At 43.4% G+C, this 18546-nt stretch overlaps 1 protein-coding gene and 1 pseudogene across 1 annotated transcript in view; both read left to right on the top strand.

The window, feature by feature from the left end:
* LOC137760588 (eukaryotic translation initiation factor 4E type 2 pseudogene) overlaps positions 1-15662 on the top strand; it is a 28092-nt pseudogene extending 12430 nt beyond the window's left edge.
* The window catches only part of JAK1 (Janus kinase 1), a 232790-nt gene that overhangs the window by 8495 nt on the left and 205749 nt on the right, over positions 1-18546 (top strand). The window lies entirely within an intron of this gene.

Raw genomic sequence — 18546 nt, 5'->3', positions numbered from 1 at the left:
TTTCACCATTACCTGTTAATCTTTTATTACACAAGTTCTTCATTAAGCATGAACAAGAGTAAGGGAGGCACCAAAAGACCACTTTGTTTTTTTCTTCTATATCCAAACCATGATTATGAAGATTCCCATTGGAAAGGAATGCCAGGTACCAGAGGGTGTGACTGGAATATTCTCAGCTGGAGCTCCTTATATTTAAATTGGTTGAAAGGGTTTTGTGTTGTAATGTGTGCCCCTAATGTAATAGATGTTGAAACAATTCACATAATTGACATGGAGTAAAGTAAGCTGATGATATCTTGCTTTATGCATTTGGACTATTACTATACTTTTATTTTTCCTGAGATTATGAGGAGATGGATAGTTCTGTTAAAAAGTGGGAAGACATAGAGGACAGTTCCAATGTAGTGGGAAATTCATTTTCATTTTTTTGCCACTGTCTTTGTAAATGAAATTCCAGACATACTGTTCAGACTGCAATTGCTTGATTTTTTTTTTTTTTTCACTTGAAAATGAGTATCTTTGGACCAGGGATATCTTAGGGTCAGTGGGGGTAGCTGCCTAGAGCAATTTGCAGAGAAGACTCTTGAGGCCACATCTGGGTTCCACAGAAAGGATATATAACCACCTTTCCACGTCTACCTGTGGTCAACTCTCAGTGTCTGTCATTGGCATCAGATTGTGATGCAGGGGTACATTGCTGACGCCTTTCCAGGTACTATAATATTTTTAGTATAGAGCTTTAGATCCTCTGGGAAGGCAGACATTCTCAAAAGTTATATTGATAGACTAGAATTCTGGGACGCTATGTCATTGAGAATCTAGACACCCTTTTTTATGGGGAGGGCAGCATGGGCTTCTAATTAAAATGTCTACCAGCATAATGTGTAGAATTATGCCTAGACATAAATCTTCCCGGCTTTATTATCATTCACTGATTTCTGTAAAATTATTCTAATACTATTCTAATACCATAAAATTTGCCACGCTTTAGTAAATGCATTTTGGGCAGTCTTGCATAATTTATGTATGTAGAATTTTGTGTACATAATTGGGTCTAGTAGCTAGAAGAGGACTTCCTTCCTCCCCCCCCCACCCTTTTTTTTTAAGTTGTCAGGATTATTTGCTTGAGATGAGTTAGTATTTGTTGAGTGCACGTGTACCAAGACTCTTGTTTCATCCTAATTCAAATCTTTGACGAAGAAGCGTTCTCCACATTTCATAACTGAAGAACCTGAGGAAGCTCACAGAGTCTTCAAGACATAGCTAGTAAGTGGTAGAGCAAGGGGAGAAGTCTAGAACAGAAAAAGTATGAGAAATTAAGTTAATGTAAATTAATTCTGCTTTGCTTTTTTTTTTAATTAATTTATTTTTGGCTGTGTTGGGTCTTCGTTTCTGTGCGCAGGCTTTCTCTAGTTGCGGCGAGCGGGGGCTACTCTTCATCGCGGTGCGCGGGCTTCTCATTGTCGTGGCTTCTCTTGTTGTGGAGCACAGGCTCTACACGCGCAGGCTCAGTAGTTGTGGCTCAACGGGCTTAGTTGCTCCGCAGCATGTGGGATCTTCCCAGACCAGGGCTCGAACCCGTGACCTCTGCATTGGCAGGCAGATTCTTAACCACTGCGCCACCAGGGAAGCCTGTGCTTTGCTTTTGAATGTACATTAGTAGATGAGGCTTTGAAAAGGAATTAGACCCAGCATATGTCACAGTGCTTTGAAACTTACACGACACCTTCCCCCGTCCACCATGGCTGCTTTCTGCCTTCTTGGCTGTACACTATAGCTGCCTTTTTATTTTTTGTTTTTTTGGCCACACCAAGTGGCTTGTGGGATCTTAGTTCCCTGACCACTGATTGAACCTGGGCCCTCAGCAGTGAAAGTGTGGAGTCCTAACCACTGGATTGCCAGGGGATTCCCTATAATTGCCTTTTTAAAATGAAAATCTGATCATGGCACAATTTTATTTTAAAACCCTCTGATGGCTTCTTTGATCCTCTTGGGATTAAGACTACTGTCCTTAACATGCTCCATGATTGTGAAGATTCCCATTGGAAGGGAATGCCAGGTATGAGTATGTGTGCCTGGAACATTCTCAGCTGGAGTTCCTTATATTTAAATTGGTTCCCACCCACCTCTCTTGTCCCCATGTCTCGTACCCAGTTGACCGGCCCATCCTTTGTCCAGGGAATCAAGCTTCTTTCCACCTCCGGTGCATTTCCTTCTGCCTGAGACATCCTTATCATTCACTTCTCTTATCCTTCAGTCTCTGATTAAATATTAATTCCTCAGAGAACCCTTTCCTGACAGTCTCAACTGTGTCCAGTCCCATGGCACTCTGTGCTTTTCTTTCAATGTACTTACCACAGCTGAACTACGTAAATGTACGTGTTTGGGGTGTGTGTGTGTTTAATGTCTCATTAGATTGTGAGTTCCTTGAGGGCAGGAACCATGGCTCTATCCATTGCTATGTTCACAGTGCCTGGCACAGAATCTGCCATGTGGCTCACAGTAGAAATCTAACGTGGTATGAGATGCTGAGTGGAGTCTTTCCTGTTTTCTAAGAACGGGTGAGAAGAGGCCACAGCTTAAAAGGTGTTTAAAATCCCCACTCTTCTATGCTCAGAGAACTTCAGCTCTGTGGCCAGCATTTTCCTGCAAAGCTTTTTCAAAAGGTGCCATTCAGCAGAACCAACTCTCAGATGACCCTTATCGCTTACACCCATCCCGGTAAAAGAGGGCTGGGAGTGGGAGAGAACCTTCCTCAGAGAGCAGCGTTCCACTTGAAGCTCACCTTTTGTCTGAAACTTGGTGAGCCGCTAGCTATCCCAGAAGGAGCTCCCCACGCCCAGACTCTGCAAAGCTAAGAGAAGGAGTGGGGAGAGGGAGGAAAGGAGAGATGGCGAATTGGGTGGGACCAGGATGTGAGTTTCTTGGACACTATGGTCAATGGAAGTGAATCTATAGAAGGTGGCTTCGGACTTAAGCCTTCTGGCTAATGCCTCACGGGAGAGCAGCTGCCACAACCCGTGAGTGGATCCCAGGAGTGAGCCAGGGATGGTATCCCAAAGGACAAGCCTCTGGCCAGCCAGAAAACACCCCCACCAAGGTGGGATGGCTCACGTGGGACCCCTCTTTGGAACTGATGAAGAGGGGAGCCCCGTTTAATGCAGAGCTTTTTTGAAAGATGTCATTTCAGCAGAACCAGCTCTCAGACTCACTGTCGGTGGTCATGAAAGGAGCCAACCAAGAAAGTAGTAAGCTCAGGGAGAAGAGGAGAGGCAGGGGTGGGAGAGACCACCTCACTCCTCCACCCCAGCCCCTGGAGCCTCAGGCCTGGCCTCAGCTGGAGAGAAGTACAGAGCTTTGTAATGAAGATGGGATTAAAATCCTCATCAAAGTGAAACGCTTGGCAACTCGACTTGATTAGAGGTCAATTTGAGGCCCTTACTACTCAAGAGGAAAAGGGAGCACAAAAGTAGAAGCTACTGGACATAAAATAGTTTCATGTTTTACTCTTCACTGAGTTGAAAATCAAAACAGTTAAAAGTATTCGTTAAAAGGATGAAAGGACTATAAAACATCCCTTCAGGGGCTTCCCTGGTGACGCAGTGGTTAAGAATCCGCCTGCCAATGCAGGGGACACGGGTTCGAGCCCTGGTCGGGGAAGATCCCGCGTCTCGTGGAGCAGCTAAGTCCGTGTGCCACAACTACTGAGCCTGCGCTCTAGAGCCCGCGAGCCACAACTACTGAAGCCTGCGCTCCTAGAGCCCATGCTCAGCAACAAGAGAAGCCACCGCAATGAGAAGCCTGCGCACCGCAGCCAAGAGTAGCCCCCGCTCGCCACAACTAGGGAAAGCATGCGCGCAGCAACGAAAACCCAACGCAGCCAAAAATAAATAAATAAAAAAAATTAATTAATTAAAAAAATATATCCCTTCAGATAGAAGTTTGCATGTCCGTGTGTCTTTCCCTAGTTAAGTTCCCTCACCCGCTGCTTCTAACATGTGAAGGAGTTGAAATGCCAGTTCAATCCTAACACTTCCAGCAGCCTGTTACCTCCCACTACTGTCCCCTCTCCCCTGTCCAGAAAGCAGAAGGCAATTTAGGCAATTTAGTGAGAAAGCAGAAACCAGTAAGGACATTTCCCCGTAACCCAACTCCTAGCACATTTGCCTGAAGGCACCGTGCATGAGGCTAGATGGGAGTTATTCAGTGTTACCTGTAGGTAATCATCCAGTGGTTTGAATTCCACATCTTTGACCGTTCTTCTTTGTCACTAATAGACTCATTAAGAATATCTCAGTGCAGAACTAGGTGGCTTAAAAAACAAAAACAGAAACTTGTAGATGCGCCTGGCTTTAACAATGTCAGTCCTAAGAACCTGCTGTATATAGCACAGGGAACTCTACTCAATACTCTGTAATGACCTATACGGGAAAAGAACCTTAAAAAAGAGTGGATATATGTATATGAATAACTGATTCACTTTGCTGTACACCGGAAACTAACACAACATTGTAAATCAACTATACTCCAATAACAATTAAAAACAAAAAACAATGTCAGTCTTTACTAGACACCAGATTGTGGATGACTGACAGGGACCTACTTCCTAGCCATTAGCCCCATCAATGTACTATGGAGAATGGGAACCCAAGAGCTCATTTGCTCCAGCATTTTTCACACTGTGGGTTTGAAATCGATTAAATATGTCTTGACCAGCACTTAAAAAAATAAAACAAGATAGAAAATATCAGAGTGCATAGCATGTGGTAAGGTAATATTACTTCCTGAAACTTCGCAGTTGCCCCCTTGAGTGTATGTTTGTGAGTGTGTACTGGGACACAAATGTTTTTTTTTTTTCACTTTGGGTTTCAGTTCAGTTCATAAGTTATTGATCTAGATCATCTCACTATGTATTGCAAATTTTGGAAACTAAAGCCCAGAACGGTGAAGACACTCGTCCACGGTCGGTAGGAAGAGAGTAGCAACTCAGACCTGCATCTCAGTCTCTTGGTTAATGTTTCCCCTTCTTCTCACCAGCCCAGAGAGACTAGCAATAGTAATAGCTGATACTCAGTGAGTAATTACTATGTGCCAGCCGCTGCACTAAATACATCATCTTATTTCATAGGAAAAGGGGGTTGTTTGGCTTTGTGTTTTGTTTCAAGTAAATGTTAATGGCTGAACAGTGACTTAGTGCTGTAAGCTGTGGCTAGAACAGATACAGAAGCTGGTGAGTAAACATTTAAAGTTTTTATAGCAGTTTGACAGAGTAATTTTATGTCTGTTGACTCTAGGAATAAAAACATTGACTTGCATTTTATGTCTTTAATAAATACTTTTCTAGCAATTCATTTTCATCGTATTTTATAAAAGTATCGGTCCATGATGGACTAGAAGTAAGAACAAACTGGTTCTTCTCCACAGATAGTTTGAGAAGCACTGACTTAGACCCAGCAAGGCCAACACCTTTGTCCCTTGAGGCCTCCGTAGTCCTTTTGAAGTGCCAGGTTGTCATAGATACCCCTGGAAGAGGCAGATTGCTGGATGCAAGCCCCCTAACAGCAGAGAAGGGGTTACTGTGTTATCTAGAGCCAATGCGGGACAGCTGCCCTTGTCTTGGGAATAACTAGTGGAAAAGGCACTAATGCCAATAAATATTCCAAAGCTTTCATTTACTTCAGAACTTGAGGAAGTGGGACTGATGGGGATGCTTTCCCCCTCTGGGAAAGCAGAAAGAGCTCCTTTGTAAAGTTGCCCCATGAGAAAAAGTTCAACACAGAACAAATTAAATTCTCATTTCCCAAGACTCTCAGTCAGAGTGGTAAGAGCAGAGAGGATGCTACAGAGGTCTTTGGAAAACTAGGGCTCCATTAAAGGGAGCCTGTGGATGTCCTTGACATGCAGGCTCTGTAGAGGGAAACACACTTCATAAATCCTGCTGGACTGCTTTTTGGCTGAATCCTAAGATTTGTACGAAGAACTGTTTTGAGTGAATCATTGTGTCTTTGTTTGCATCTTCTGGAATTCTGAAGACTGCAGCCAAGGAGTTAGCAAGGCTGAGCACTGGACTGAGCATTTAATCAGTTGAATGCTTCCTTATGTTTTCCTGGTTTGTTCTCATAACAAGTGACCTTCGTCCAACTCCTAGCAACACATGATTGTGGAATGTTCCCTCCTGAGGAATACTGCCTTGTTTTTTTCCTTCTGAACACACTGAAAATCTCTGAAAATTCAGATGACTTTGTTTGGACAATGATAATAATGTAAGCTAACTGTACCTGCTGTGTGCCCAGTATTTTACATATGTATTATATTTTCCGTATGTATTTACTTAGTGTTTACATACTAAGTGTCCCAACAGCCCTGGTCAAATGGGGGCACAGGGGAACTAAGGCTTAGAAAAATTAGGTCACTTACCTGATGTAATTTGGTTCAGTCCTCAGCTTCTGCATTTCTGTATTTCCTGCAGATTCATATCAACATCCTTGCACAAGTGAGACAATGCCAGAACTCCAAAGTCATGACATTTTCATTGATTCCTTCTACCTGAAAACAGTATCAGGGCCCGCTTCCTTTTGGTTTTGATTTTGAATACACACCACCTATTGAATAATTCAGGAGTGGAATGGTGCATATATAATTGTAGGTCCTGCAAACTCAGAAGTCCCCATGGTAATAATAGCTAGCATTGATTGAAGACTTTCTACATAACCTGTCCATGCAGTAATTTTTACCTGCATTCTCTTAACTTCATCTCTTCACAGAAACCACCACCTTCTCCTTATCCCTATTTCTGCTTTCTTTTCTTTTTTTTTAAACCTTAACAAAATTTTTATTTTTTAAAAAAATTTTATTTTATATTGGAGTATAATTGATTAACAATGTGTTTTTTTTTTTTAATAACTTTTTTTTTCTTCCCCTGTGCCTCGCTGCTTGCGGGATCTTAATTCCCTGACCAGGGATCGAACCCTGCATTGGAAGCACAGAGTCCTAACCACTGGACTGCCAGGGAAGTCTTTCTGCTTTATTTCTTTTTTTTTTTTTTTTTTTTTTTTTATAAATTTATTTATTTATTTATTTTTGGCTGTGTTGGGTCTTCGTTGCTGCACGCGGGCTTTCTCTAGTTGCAGTGAGCGGGGGCTACTCTTCGATGTGGTGCACAGGCTTCTCATTTCGGTGGCTTCTCTTGTTGCAGAGTGTGGGCTCTAGGTGCAAGGGCTTCAGTAGTTGTGGCACTCGGGGTCAGTAGTTGTGGCGCACGGGCCCAGCCGCTCCGTGGCACGTGGGATCTTCCTGGACCAGGGCTCGAACCCATGTCCCCTGCATTGGCAGGAGGATTCCCAACCACTGCGCCACCAGGGAAGTCCCTGCTTTATTTCTTATAGCACTTTTACATAGTCTGTTCACACTAGCATACTTCAGTTTACTTAACTGTATTTATTACTACCTCTCCCCCACTAGAATGTAAGCTCCATGAGGGCTGTGTGTCTTTTTAGCTCAATGATAGAAGTCCCCAGCAAGTAGAACCCGGTCTGGTACATAATAGGTGCTCAAATATTTGTCGAATGAATGAATTAACCGTCACTATAGGTAAATATCACTATCATCACAAACTGAGGTTTGTGGTATTAAATAATGTGCTTAAATTGGAAGCAGTTACTCCTTTTTACTTCAAAATCAGTTTTGAAATGTTAGTGATAATGGCTTCCTTTCTCTGCTACATTGCTGGAATGAAAATTTTAACACACAAAAGAAGAGGTTGGTTTGGCACTTTAGATACCCTCCTTAGAGCAGATAAGCAGTGTGTATTTGTTAAATACATATATTGGGCCTCTCATCTGCAGTAGTAACGATAGCAAGTATTAAGGTAAATAAGATGTCTTTTTCTTCTATCTTGTTGTGGTGCCCCCAGGTTTTATAACAGAGTGGAGGACAAGCTTTATATGAATGACTCGCTAACACAAGATAGCTTCTGTTGAAGCAGTCGTGGGCTTCTCATGAGATAGCATTTCAGAGCTGTGAAGGGCCTGAGAGCTGTCTAGGCCAGCCTCCCCACCTCTCCACCCAGATGCCAGATTGTGGACTCAGGTCCTCCTTCACGGGACAGCCTATTCCACTGATGTACAGGAGCATTGTTATTGGATGTCTGCACTGTCAGAAAATTCTTCGTACTGAGCCGAAATGTATCTTCAGGTAACTTCTCCCCATTGGTCTGCGTTCTGCTGTCCAGGGAATGACAGAATAAATGAAATCATCCTTTCACGGTCAGCCCTTCAGATACAGGTCTATCTGTACTCCTCCTTGGGTTGCTCTTGTCCCAGTTCCTCAGACCTTCCGCCTGGCATCTTTCCAGCCATTTTCCCATCCTGCTGGCACGCTCTCCAGCTTGTTCACATACAGTTTGTGTCCTCCAGTGCTCCAGGTGTGCTGTCGGGGTGACATCCATTGTGTTTTGGCAGCTGCACCACCCTGTTGACTCCTTCACACCCACGAAGTCCTTGAGTGTGAACTACTGTCGAACGCAAGGGGGCAGAAAGTATTGCACAGATGGAACCAAGGATTACGGATGATTATGAAAAGTAATGGTGATGTCTGTAGACACTCTGTCCTCCATTTCTTTGGGCACTTCTGCCACACCCAAGACAGTTATGATAAGAACAGCTATTTATTGCATTTGGACTGTGTGTAAGACACTGTCCTAGCCACCTTACATATACTTCTATTTAACTTTCAAAGCAACCGTATTCATAGGTATTATGAAACTCTATGTTATACTTGAGGAGACAGAGATTAGGAGAGATTAACTAACATGCTTAAGATCACATAGCTTGTAATTAGTAGAGCATGGATAGGACTCTGTTTGACTACAAAGAGGACAGGCTTAGCAATTCAAGGCTCCAACTCTCATTCTCTCTGAAAAACATGCACAGGAAGATATTTTAAAGGAGTTATGATATCTTCGTCCTGTCCTCTGAAGGAGGAAAGGATCCAAGTTATTGTGTTTCTACTCCCTGCCTGCCGTTCCATATCCGTTTATCTCATTTAGTCCTCAGGACAATTCCTATGAGGAGAGCACTGTTGCCATTAACCATTTGACAGGGGAGGAAACCGTGGCTCAGAGAGGATAAAGCTAGGTCACTCACATAGCTCCCTGAGCCCAGAGCCTACATGCTTTCTGCCGTACTATGCCACTTCTCAGAGAAGATTTTTAACTCAACCCTAACTGCCTCCCTCCCAGAGGGTCTGACTAGACTGCCATCCACCATGACGGTGTCCCCTCTTCTGTGCAGCATTACCAGACTTACTGACTTACCAAATTACCTAAGAGGAAACAAGAGAAAACCCTCACGAAATTAGATGAGCATTCACTCAATGGTAAAGGCTTCCTATATGCATATCTTTGAGCCAAGGATCAGCCTTAGAAGCAAAGTAAGGAGCCAGCTGAAGGTATTAGAGCTCAGCTCAGATGTGGCCCGTCATGCTTCCTTCTCCAATTGTAGGACCCCATACATAAATCCATGGTGAGTGCAATGGCTGCTGTCAAGACCTGATCATTAGTGATGCTCACTTGAGGGCCATGGACCCACCAGCCTTCAGAGTGAATTAACTTACTTGCCAAATCACAGGTCCAGAAATCTAGAGACCACCAGTAAGAATCTTGACAAATCACATTACTAATCTTTGCATTTGCATGGAATGTAAGTGTTCACAAAATGCTTTTTACTTACATTATTCCATTTGTTCCTCCCACCAACCTGGTAATAGAGGCCAGGCAGGGGTTCATTGCTCTGTTTTGCAAATAGGGAATCAGAAACTCCGAGGGACTCAGAGACTGGCTCAGAGCCTCACGGTCTCTAGGGCAGAGCCCGGACACAGTTCATTCAAGCTGGGAATCCTGCCTTTGCACTCTTGCCCCTTCTCCCTTTACTCCTCTCTCACACTGTGCCCCAAACTTCTTGTATGTCTCTGCCCTTGCCATTGGCCCATTAACTAAGAACAGGCACCGGCTCAGAACGAACTTCACTAGACCAAGCAGGGACTGCTCTTTTTCAGGCTTCACATCCCATGCCATCTGGTCACCCTGACTTTCTACAGAGCAGATGCGATGGTTTACAGGTTGTCATCAATGTTCGCCATCACTTGGGAAGTCCAGTTGAGTCTGCAGCACTAAGCTGCCATAAATGTTCTTTTTCCCCAGGCAAGTGCCTGTGTATTAATCTTCATGTCACGCTAACCATTTGAAAAACTTACAACTTTACTTGGTTTCTCTAGGGTGGGCAGTAAACTGAGAAATTGCCCTGGAAGCCAAGGCTTTCCTGTGGATTGGCTCAGGGAAGATCATCTGACCTAAAACTCACTCTGCGCTTGGCCAATGGGCAGAGGCTGCAATCTCCACACCATCCAGCTCAGAGTTGAAGCCTGCTGACCCCTACCCCGTTCTATCTCTAATCTAGCCTCCCTTCTAAAATGTTGTCATTTCAGATATGTTCTGTGATTAGAATCATATTGTATGTAACCTTTTGGAAATGGCTTTTTTCTACTCAGCATAATTCCCTGGAGATTCATCCAAGTCATGATATAGATTTTTTTTTTTTAACATCTTTATTGGAGTATAATTGCTTTACAGTGGTGTGTTAGTTTCTGCTTTATAACAAAGTGAATCAGTTATACATATACATATGTTCCCATATCTCTTCCCTCTTGCGTCTCCCTCCCTCCCACCCTCCCTATCCCACCCCTCCAGGTGGTCACAAAGCACCAAGCTGATCTCCCTGTGCTATGTGGTTGCTTCCCACTAGCTATCTATTTTACGTTTGGTAGTGTATATATGTCCATGCCACTCTCTCACTTTGTCACATCTTACCCTTCCCCCTCCCCATATCCTCAAGTCCATTCTCTAGTAGGTCTGTGTCTTTATTCCCATCTTGCCACTAGGTTCTTCATGGCCTTTTTTTTTTTTTCCTTAGATTCCATATATATGTGTTAGCATACTGTATTTGTTTTTCTCTTTCTGACTTACTTCACTCTGTATGACAGACTCTAACTCCATCCACCTCATAAAATAAAATAAATAAATAAATATATTTTAAAATCTAAGTGAAAATTTTAAAAAATTAATTAAACCTAAACTTAAAATTTTTTTCATTTAATGTATGGACTTTAGATAATAAACCAAAACAAATTTTTGTTTTGGTTTATTATCTAAAGTCCATACATTAAATGAAAAAATTTTTAAGTTTAGGTTTAATTAATTTTTTAAAATTTTCACTTAGATTTAAAAAATATATTTATTTATTTATTTAATTTTATTTTTGGCTGCATCGGGTCTTAGTTGTGGCACGCGGGATCTTTCGTTGCGGCGTGTGGGCTCCAGAGCCCGTGGGCTCTGTAGGCTCTGTATTTGTGGTACGTGGGCTCTCTAGTTGTGGCTCGCATGCTCAGTAGTTGTGGTGCGCGGGCTTAGTTGCCCCGTGGCATGTGGGATCTTAGTTGCCCCACCAGGGATCAAACCCGTGTCCCCTGCATTGGAAGGTGGATTCTTAACCACTGGGCCACCAGGGAAGTGCCTCACTTAGATTTTTGATGGGGGTGTGTGTGCGTGTGTTTTTAATTAACTAAAATCTGTAGCCGAAGTTACAGAAGCTAGCTGTGCTACTTCCTAGCCAGGAGCCCTTGTTGATCGCTTGATCTTTTTGAGACTTGGTGTCCTCACTTTCAGAATGAGCATAATAATTAGAACTTTATATTTGACTTTTTAAAGTTTCAAGGAGGAGAAGCATCCATATTCCCCTCACTAATGCAAGCTTATTGTAAAGATGCAGGACAATGTCTTCTTTAGCCACAGGGTAACTCGTACTTCAAGTATTGGGATAAAGAGCAGGCCTTGTGCATTGTTTATGTGTGACCCCCTGTCATTCATATTATCCAGGAGAAAAGATCTGAATGAGTTGGTTGGCTGATTCCAATATAGAGAACCTGTAATGGGCCCACACCAAACCCCTTGAAGGTGTCCTCTCGAGGTCCTCTTGTCAATGTGCTAGGGGAATCTATTAACGTCTCTGTCTGGCCATCTGTCAGAACCAAGCAAAGATGCCTTGGGAGGTGATGCCCCTTTTGCAGGAGGTATTCAGCCTAAGGCTGATGGCCACATATCAGGTATGGGACACAGCAGAGAGTACAGCTGATCCCTGGCTTTAGTCCTTTGTAGATGAAGGGCAGATACATTTCATTCAGAGTAAAACACAAGAAGTCCCCATTCAGTCAATGTGCTCAGAAGGGTCTCTGCATTTGAAAGGTCCTTAAGGCTTAATGGACCCCCAACCAGGACAGCGTTTCACAAGATTTATAAGGAGCAGAATTCAACGGCTAAGAACACCTTTGGCCAACTATAAAGCCCTGTACAAATACTAGTGATTTCACAAAGTCGTCTGATTTAACATGAATTCAGTGTCATCTAAGTAGCATTTTGGTTATGTTCTACTAGAAAGGAAATTTCCGTGTGTGTGTGTGTGTGTGAGAGAGAGAGAGAGAGAGAGAGTGAGAGAGAGACAGATTTTTTAAAATAAGTGACTCTGGTTTGTCATAGCTATTCAGGTTAAACAGGAAAATGAAAACACACACATACACAGACACACACACTCACACACACATCTGCTTGTGTTTCTGAAAGGAGACAGCAGAGTTCAGTATAGAGCTGGAAACAAAGCCAGCTGGTTCCTCTGAAATGTCAGTGGGCAGGAACATACAGACTCCCATGACAGCTTCCGGATTTCTTCTGATAACAGTTACAAAGTGGCCAGCAGGTAGGAACAAAGGTCAGTCCAGGCACATGCCAGGTCCTGGGCTGTGATACAGTATCTAAAAACAAACATAAATCATTGAAAGCTTAGGAGTTCGGGCTCCTTCCTCAGACTCCACATTTGAGATGCAGAGAGGAACTAAATTACATCTTTGTATATTTAATCTAACAGTTTTTTTCCCTTTTCAACTTTCAAAATAAGCCATTTCTTAGATCAGGCTGAGCCTGGGGAAATGAGAGTATCAACCCTCCCCGGGTTGAGCCCATCCCACTTGAAGACTGTAAATAGCTTATTCCACTTGGCAGGGGTCCTCCTCACCCTGGTAATGAGTAATTCCTGCTGGCTGCCACTGACCCCAGGCTGAAGCAAGGCCTTCAGGAGCACAGAAGGAGATCTGTGTGCTCCTTTGCTTCTTGGCTTCTGAACAGCCCAGCCGTGCCTGGAATCACTGGGCACTGACACTTCAGTGATGCCTGAGACCAGATTACAGATCATTTTTCATGATGAATCCTACCGTTTTGATTTTGTGGGTCTTGATAGGAATAGGAGCAGTAAGGTATATCTTTGCATATCCTTCCCCACCCTAGACCCCAAGTCCTGAGTGCCCCTTCACCACCTATGCTCCCTTTTATCCCAGTAATTGCCATATTTTCTTGTCTTTTATGATTTTTCTGTCAGCTTCACTAAAACGTGAGCACCTTCCGGGCCGGGACAATGTCTTTTTTTCTTGGTCTCTCCTGCCCCTAGCAAAATGCCTAGCATGTAATAGGTGCTCTATAAATGTTTATTGGCTGAACATAGAAGAACCAGAATGCATCCGTAGGAAGGTGAGCAGGGTCCATAGGAAGGGGGAGGCCCTGGAATCCAGGTCACACGAGGAACTAGGTGTGTGTGGTGTGTCAGGAGGCTGCAGTGGACAGGATAACGGACACCCAAAGATGTCCACGTCTTCATCCCCTGAACCTGCGAATATGTTATGTTACGTGGCAAGGGAGAATTACAAATTGCAGGTGGGATTAAGGTTACTAACCTGCTGACCTGAACATCGGGAGATTATTGTAGATTATCCAAGTGCTCAATGTAATCACAGGGTTCTTGTAAGAGGGAGGCAGAAGGGTCATGGTCAGAGCAGGGGACATGATGACAGAAGCAGAGATCGGAGTGACGTGGCCACAAGCCAAGGAACGCAGGCAGCCTCTAGAAGATGGACAGGCAAGGAACAGATTCTCCCCTAGAGCCGCCGGAAGAAACGCATCTCTGCCGACACCTTCATCTTAGCCCTGTGAGGCCCATTTCCGACTTCTGACCTCCAGAACTACAGGATAATACATTTATATTGTTTTAAGCCCACTAAGTTTATGATAATTTGTTACAGCAGCAGTTGGAAACTAATACAGAGGCTCATCTTAGTGGAAGGAACCTAACAGAGGGCATGAACCTGGAAAAGGAAATGTCCATGTGGGAATAGCTCAGTTAACATCCAAAGAGACCTTCGCAGCTGAATCACCATAGATCAAAATTAGTTGACAGTACAATCGGAATTGGTTACTAGCTCAATGTGTGCCACCTCTAGCCACCTAAGTAGTGAGTGTCTCTAATAACTAGGGAGAAGCCCTAGTACAGCTGCTGTAAAAGAGTCTGTCAGACCTGGGTTCGAGTTCTTTGCCGCCTGTAACTGTATGGTCCTCAGCAAGTTATGTAACCTCTCTAAGCCATAGTCGTCTTATCTGCAAACTGGGCACAAATCTGTCTCTTAATTAGAAGGGTTGATGTGAGGATTACATAAGATAACACATGTAATGTCCTTAACATAATGCCAGTCACATGGTAAACACTAACTGCTTTCTATTACTGCAAATATACATACAATCTTGTTTATAACAACAGTCTTTGAGGTACCACTGTACTCCTCACTGACTAGGTCATGTGTAGAGTCTGTGGTGAGAACAAAATTTCGAGAAGAACAACAAGGATGGTTAAAAGACCCTAAATCAGGTTCTGTAAAAAGAATGGCCAAATGAATGGGGAGGTTTGACATGAAGCTCTTTGAAATATTTTCAGCACCGGTTACATGATTTGTGGGATCCAATACAAAATGAAAGAGTGGGTTTCCTCATTCAAAAAATTATTAAGAGTTTCAAGATGATGACAACACAGCATTGAACAAGCACAGGGCCCTGCTGCACAGTTCACGCACCCATGAAGTGGCCCTGAGTATCATCACGTAAAAGCGATAGCCTCACTCTGTGAGGCGGTGGCGACAGCAGCAAGAAAGTGAACAAGTCCAGGCCCTTGAAAGATGATGACAGCGGGGACCATGATCAGAATGAAGAAAACAGCACATAGAAAGATGGTGAGAAGGAAGCATAGGAACGGGACAAGAGTCAGAGCAGCAGCAAGAGGAAGGCTGTTGTCGTGGATCTGAGAGCATCCCTTGCAGTACAACTACACTTTCTGGTACTTCAGGAGAACCCCAGGCCATCCCACCCGCTCACAGGACTTTGAACAGAATATCAACCAGATTGATACCTTTGATACCTCCTGTCCTGGAGGCTTGACAGCAACATGATAGCTCCCTGCAGTCTGACTGGTCACAGTGACTTCTTCCAAGTAGGAATCCTTCAAAGAAGGAACTAATCCTATCTGGGAGGATCATACAAGTAAAAATAGTGGCAAGTGAATTATTTTCCTGTGGAAGGGTTTGGCATCCTGTTGCTGGCAGAATCTCATCCCCTGGCCATGCTGGGGGAATAGTTCACAGTTGGGGAGGAGATCTGTGGGCATGTGGTCTCTGTGTGGTTTCAGGAAGACGTTATTTCGATATAGAATAAGACTGGGAGTGACCTAGTCACCACAGCCTGAATCTGGACATGTGTGTGTTTGTCCGAAATGGGAGGGAGGTGTGCAGCCAGCCCTTCCTTTTGCTCACTGAAGGGACATCCGTGAGCCTCACACCCCCCTTTTGCACTCATTCCTACCCTCCAGCATTGCTGACTTTATAAAGCAGAAAAATGGAAAATGTGACTTTGTAATAGACACACTTTGGTTTTTAATGGGGTTCTGTGGAGGGGAGTTCAGCCGTTGTTGTTTTTTTTTTCTTTTTTGCTATGTGCTGTTCAGATGCCTCTTGGGCATTCTGTTGTGTTCTTCTCACGCTGTGACATCATGACCACATGTATGAGCCAGCACGGTCACCTGAGGGTTGTCAGTGCTGTGAAGGTCTGTGCATCCAGGAAAAGCTTTCTGTGGGAGTGTCCTGGAATAGCTGTAAATGCTCTCTTCTAGCTCTGCCGTGAAATTATTGGGACGTTTTGTTGATTTCTTTCTCCTCTTCCCCCAAGCCCACCATGTTCTAGAAATGTGTTTCTGATTTTGTACAGTCTCTGCTTATGCCCTCCTTTCTTCCCTCCTGTGGTGGTGCTCTCTCTTTCCTTCTGAGGCACGGCTGCACTTAGCATTCCATCCAGTGGGCTACACTGGTTTCATTGAGGCGGCTTGGAAGGGGTGATGCCTTGGTCAATTAAACGGGAGCAGAATCCAGCTAGATTAGGAGCTAGATTATAATGTGTGTTCTAAGTGCAGGAATTGGAGCTGAAGACAGTGACTGAAATCATCTTCCCAGGTGAGCAGGGCCTGTGTGTCCAGCCTGTTTCTGTGGGCTCTTGCGTGCCCCTTTTTGGGGGAAGGGAAGTGGGAAGCTGGTTGATGGTGGCCTTAATGTTTTATTTGGTAGATTCTGTGATTCTGAAAGTGAGACATCTGAAGAAAAGGCGGCCTTGATGGATGCCGTCATGCGCATGGCTGTGCCTGTCTCTAGTGGCTGGAAAAACCTACCTCCAGTCCTCACCACCTGGTAAACCCAGGATTTAAATACCAGGATGATCCAGGATGCCCAGACAGGAACCTCTTAAAGGTTGACACAAGCATGCTCTTAAAACGACCTCTCATCAGAGCACTTAGGATTCAAATAAGTAATGATTAAGAGTCATACAGCAACCTCCAAGTAGCTTATTTGATTCTTGTGAGTGAAGATTGCAGTTCTTTGAATTAAGACTTTCTTTAAAACATCCTTGAAGGCTAGGAGGATCCTCAGAGAAAGATATGAGAGTGACAGGCATTTCCTTTTTGTGTATAGATTAATTTCTTCTTACTTTCCAACTTCTGAATACCCTGTAATTACCACTGTTTGGGGATGCTTTTTCCTAAAAAAAATAGAGGTGTAAAGGGGCCAAATAGAGGTGCTTCTATTACAAATAAAGTTAGGTTGGATAAGAAGATCAGGCAAAGGTATAAACTCCAGGAACATAAAGAATGAATTCTGGGGTCCAGACAGTCGTGGAGGGCTCAGGCAAATATAGGAGCAATACTGGCTAAAGTAGGAAGCAAAGTCTGCTTCCTAAAATTTGTTTAGATCCCAGGGAGGTCTTCACTTTTGCCTACACTTAGATTTACCATGAACATTCCAGAGAGAACAGACATTTGGATTTGCCCTCCTATTATGTGCATGTGGATGGGTGCACATATGTATAATGTGTTCATGAGCAAGGGTCTTGTCAGACCAAGTGGTTAGGTACATTGTCCGTATTTTTGCTTTTTAGTTTTTGTCTCATTTGTTCAAGATTTTTGAAACTCTTTTTTTTTCATTGAAGTATAGTTGATTTACAATGCTGTGTTAACCTCTGCTGTGCAGCAAAGTGATTCAGTTATACATATATATACATTCTTTTAAAAATTCTTTTCTATTACAGTTTATCACAGGATTTTTTTTAACATCTTTATTGGAGTATAATTGCTTTACAATGTTGTGTTAGTTTCTGCTGTATAACAAAATGAGTCTGCTATACGTATACATATATTCCCATATCTCCTCCCTCTTGTGTCTCCCTCTCACCCTCCCTATCCCACCTCTCTAGGCGGTCACAAAGCACCAAGCTGATCTCCCTGTGCTATGCGGCTGCTTCCCACTAGCTATCTCTTTTACATTTGGTAGTGTATATATGTTCGTGCCACTCTCTCACTTCATCCCAGCTTACCCTTCCCCCTCCCCATGTCCTCAAGTCCGTTCTCTACGTCTGTATCTTTATTTCTGTCCTTCCCCTAGGTTCTTCAGAACCTTTTTTTTTTTTTTTTTAGGTTCCATATATATGTGTTAGCATACGGTATTTGTTTTTCTCTTTCTGACTTACTTCACTCTGTATGACAGACTCTAGGTCCATCCACCTCACTACAAATAATTTCGTTCCTTTTTATGGCTGAGTAATATTCCATTGTATATATGTGCCACATCTTCTTTATCCATTCATCTGTCTCTGGACGCTTAAGTTGCTTCCGTGTCCTGGCTATTGTAAATAGTGCTGCAATGAACATTGTATCACAGGATATTGAATATAGTTCCCTGTGCTATACCATAGGACCTCATTGTTTATCCATCCTATATGTAATGGTTTGCATCTGCTAACCCCAAACTCCCAATCCATCCCTCCGCCAAGATTTTTGAATCTCTTTATGTTTTCTAGAGCTGCTCCTGTTTCTCCTTTCTCTTTGACATTGAAGTATTTGAAAGTTATCTTTTCCCATCAGAAGCATGCTGACTCTATGCCAGTTAGAACAAGGGGTTATCCCTCTTAGGCAGCATCTTACCATCTTATCTTTTCCCATCAGAAGCATGCTGACTCTATGCCGGTTAGAACAAGGGGTTATCCCTCTTAGGCAGCATCTTACCCACAGTGTTCACCGAGATGGTCTG

The sequence above is a fragment of the Eschrichtius robustus genome, chromosome 3, assembly GCF_028021215.1.
Source record: "Eschrichtius robustus isolate mEscRob2 chromosome 3, mEscRob2.pri, whole genome shotgun sequence".
Lineage (NCBI taxonomy): Eukaryota > Metazoa > Chordata > Mammalia > Artiodactyla > Eschrichtiidae > Eschrichtius > Eschrichtius robustus.
This window is presented reverse-complemented; position numbering and strand designations above follow the sequence as displayed.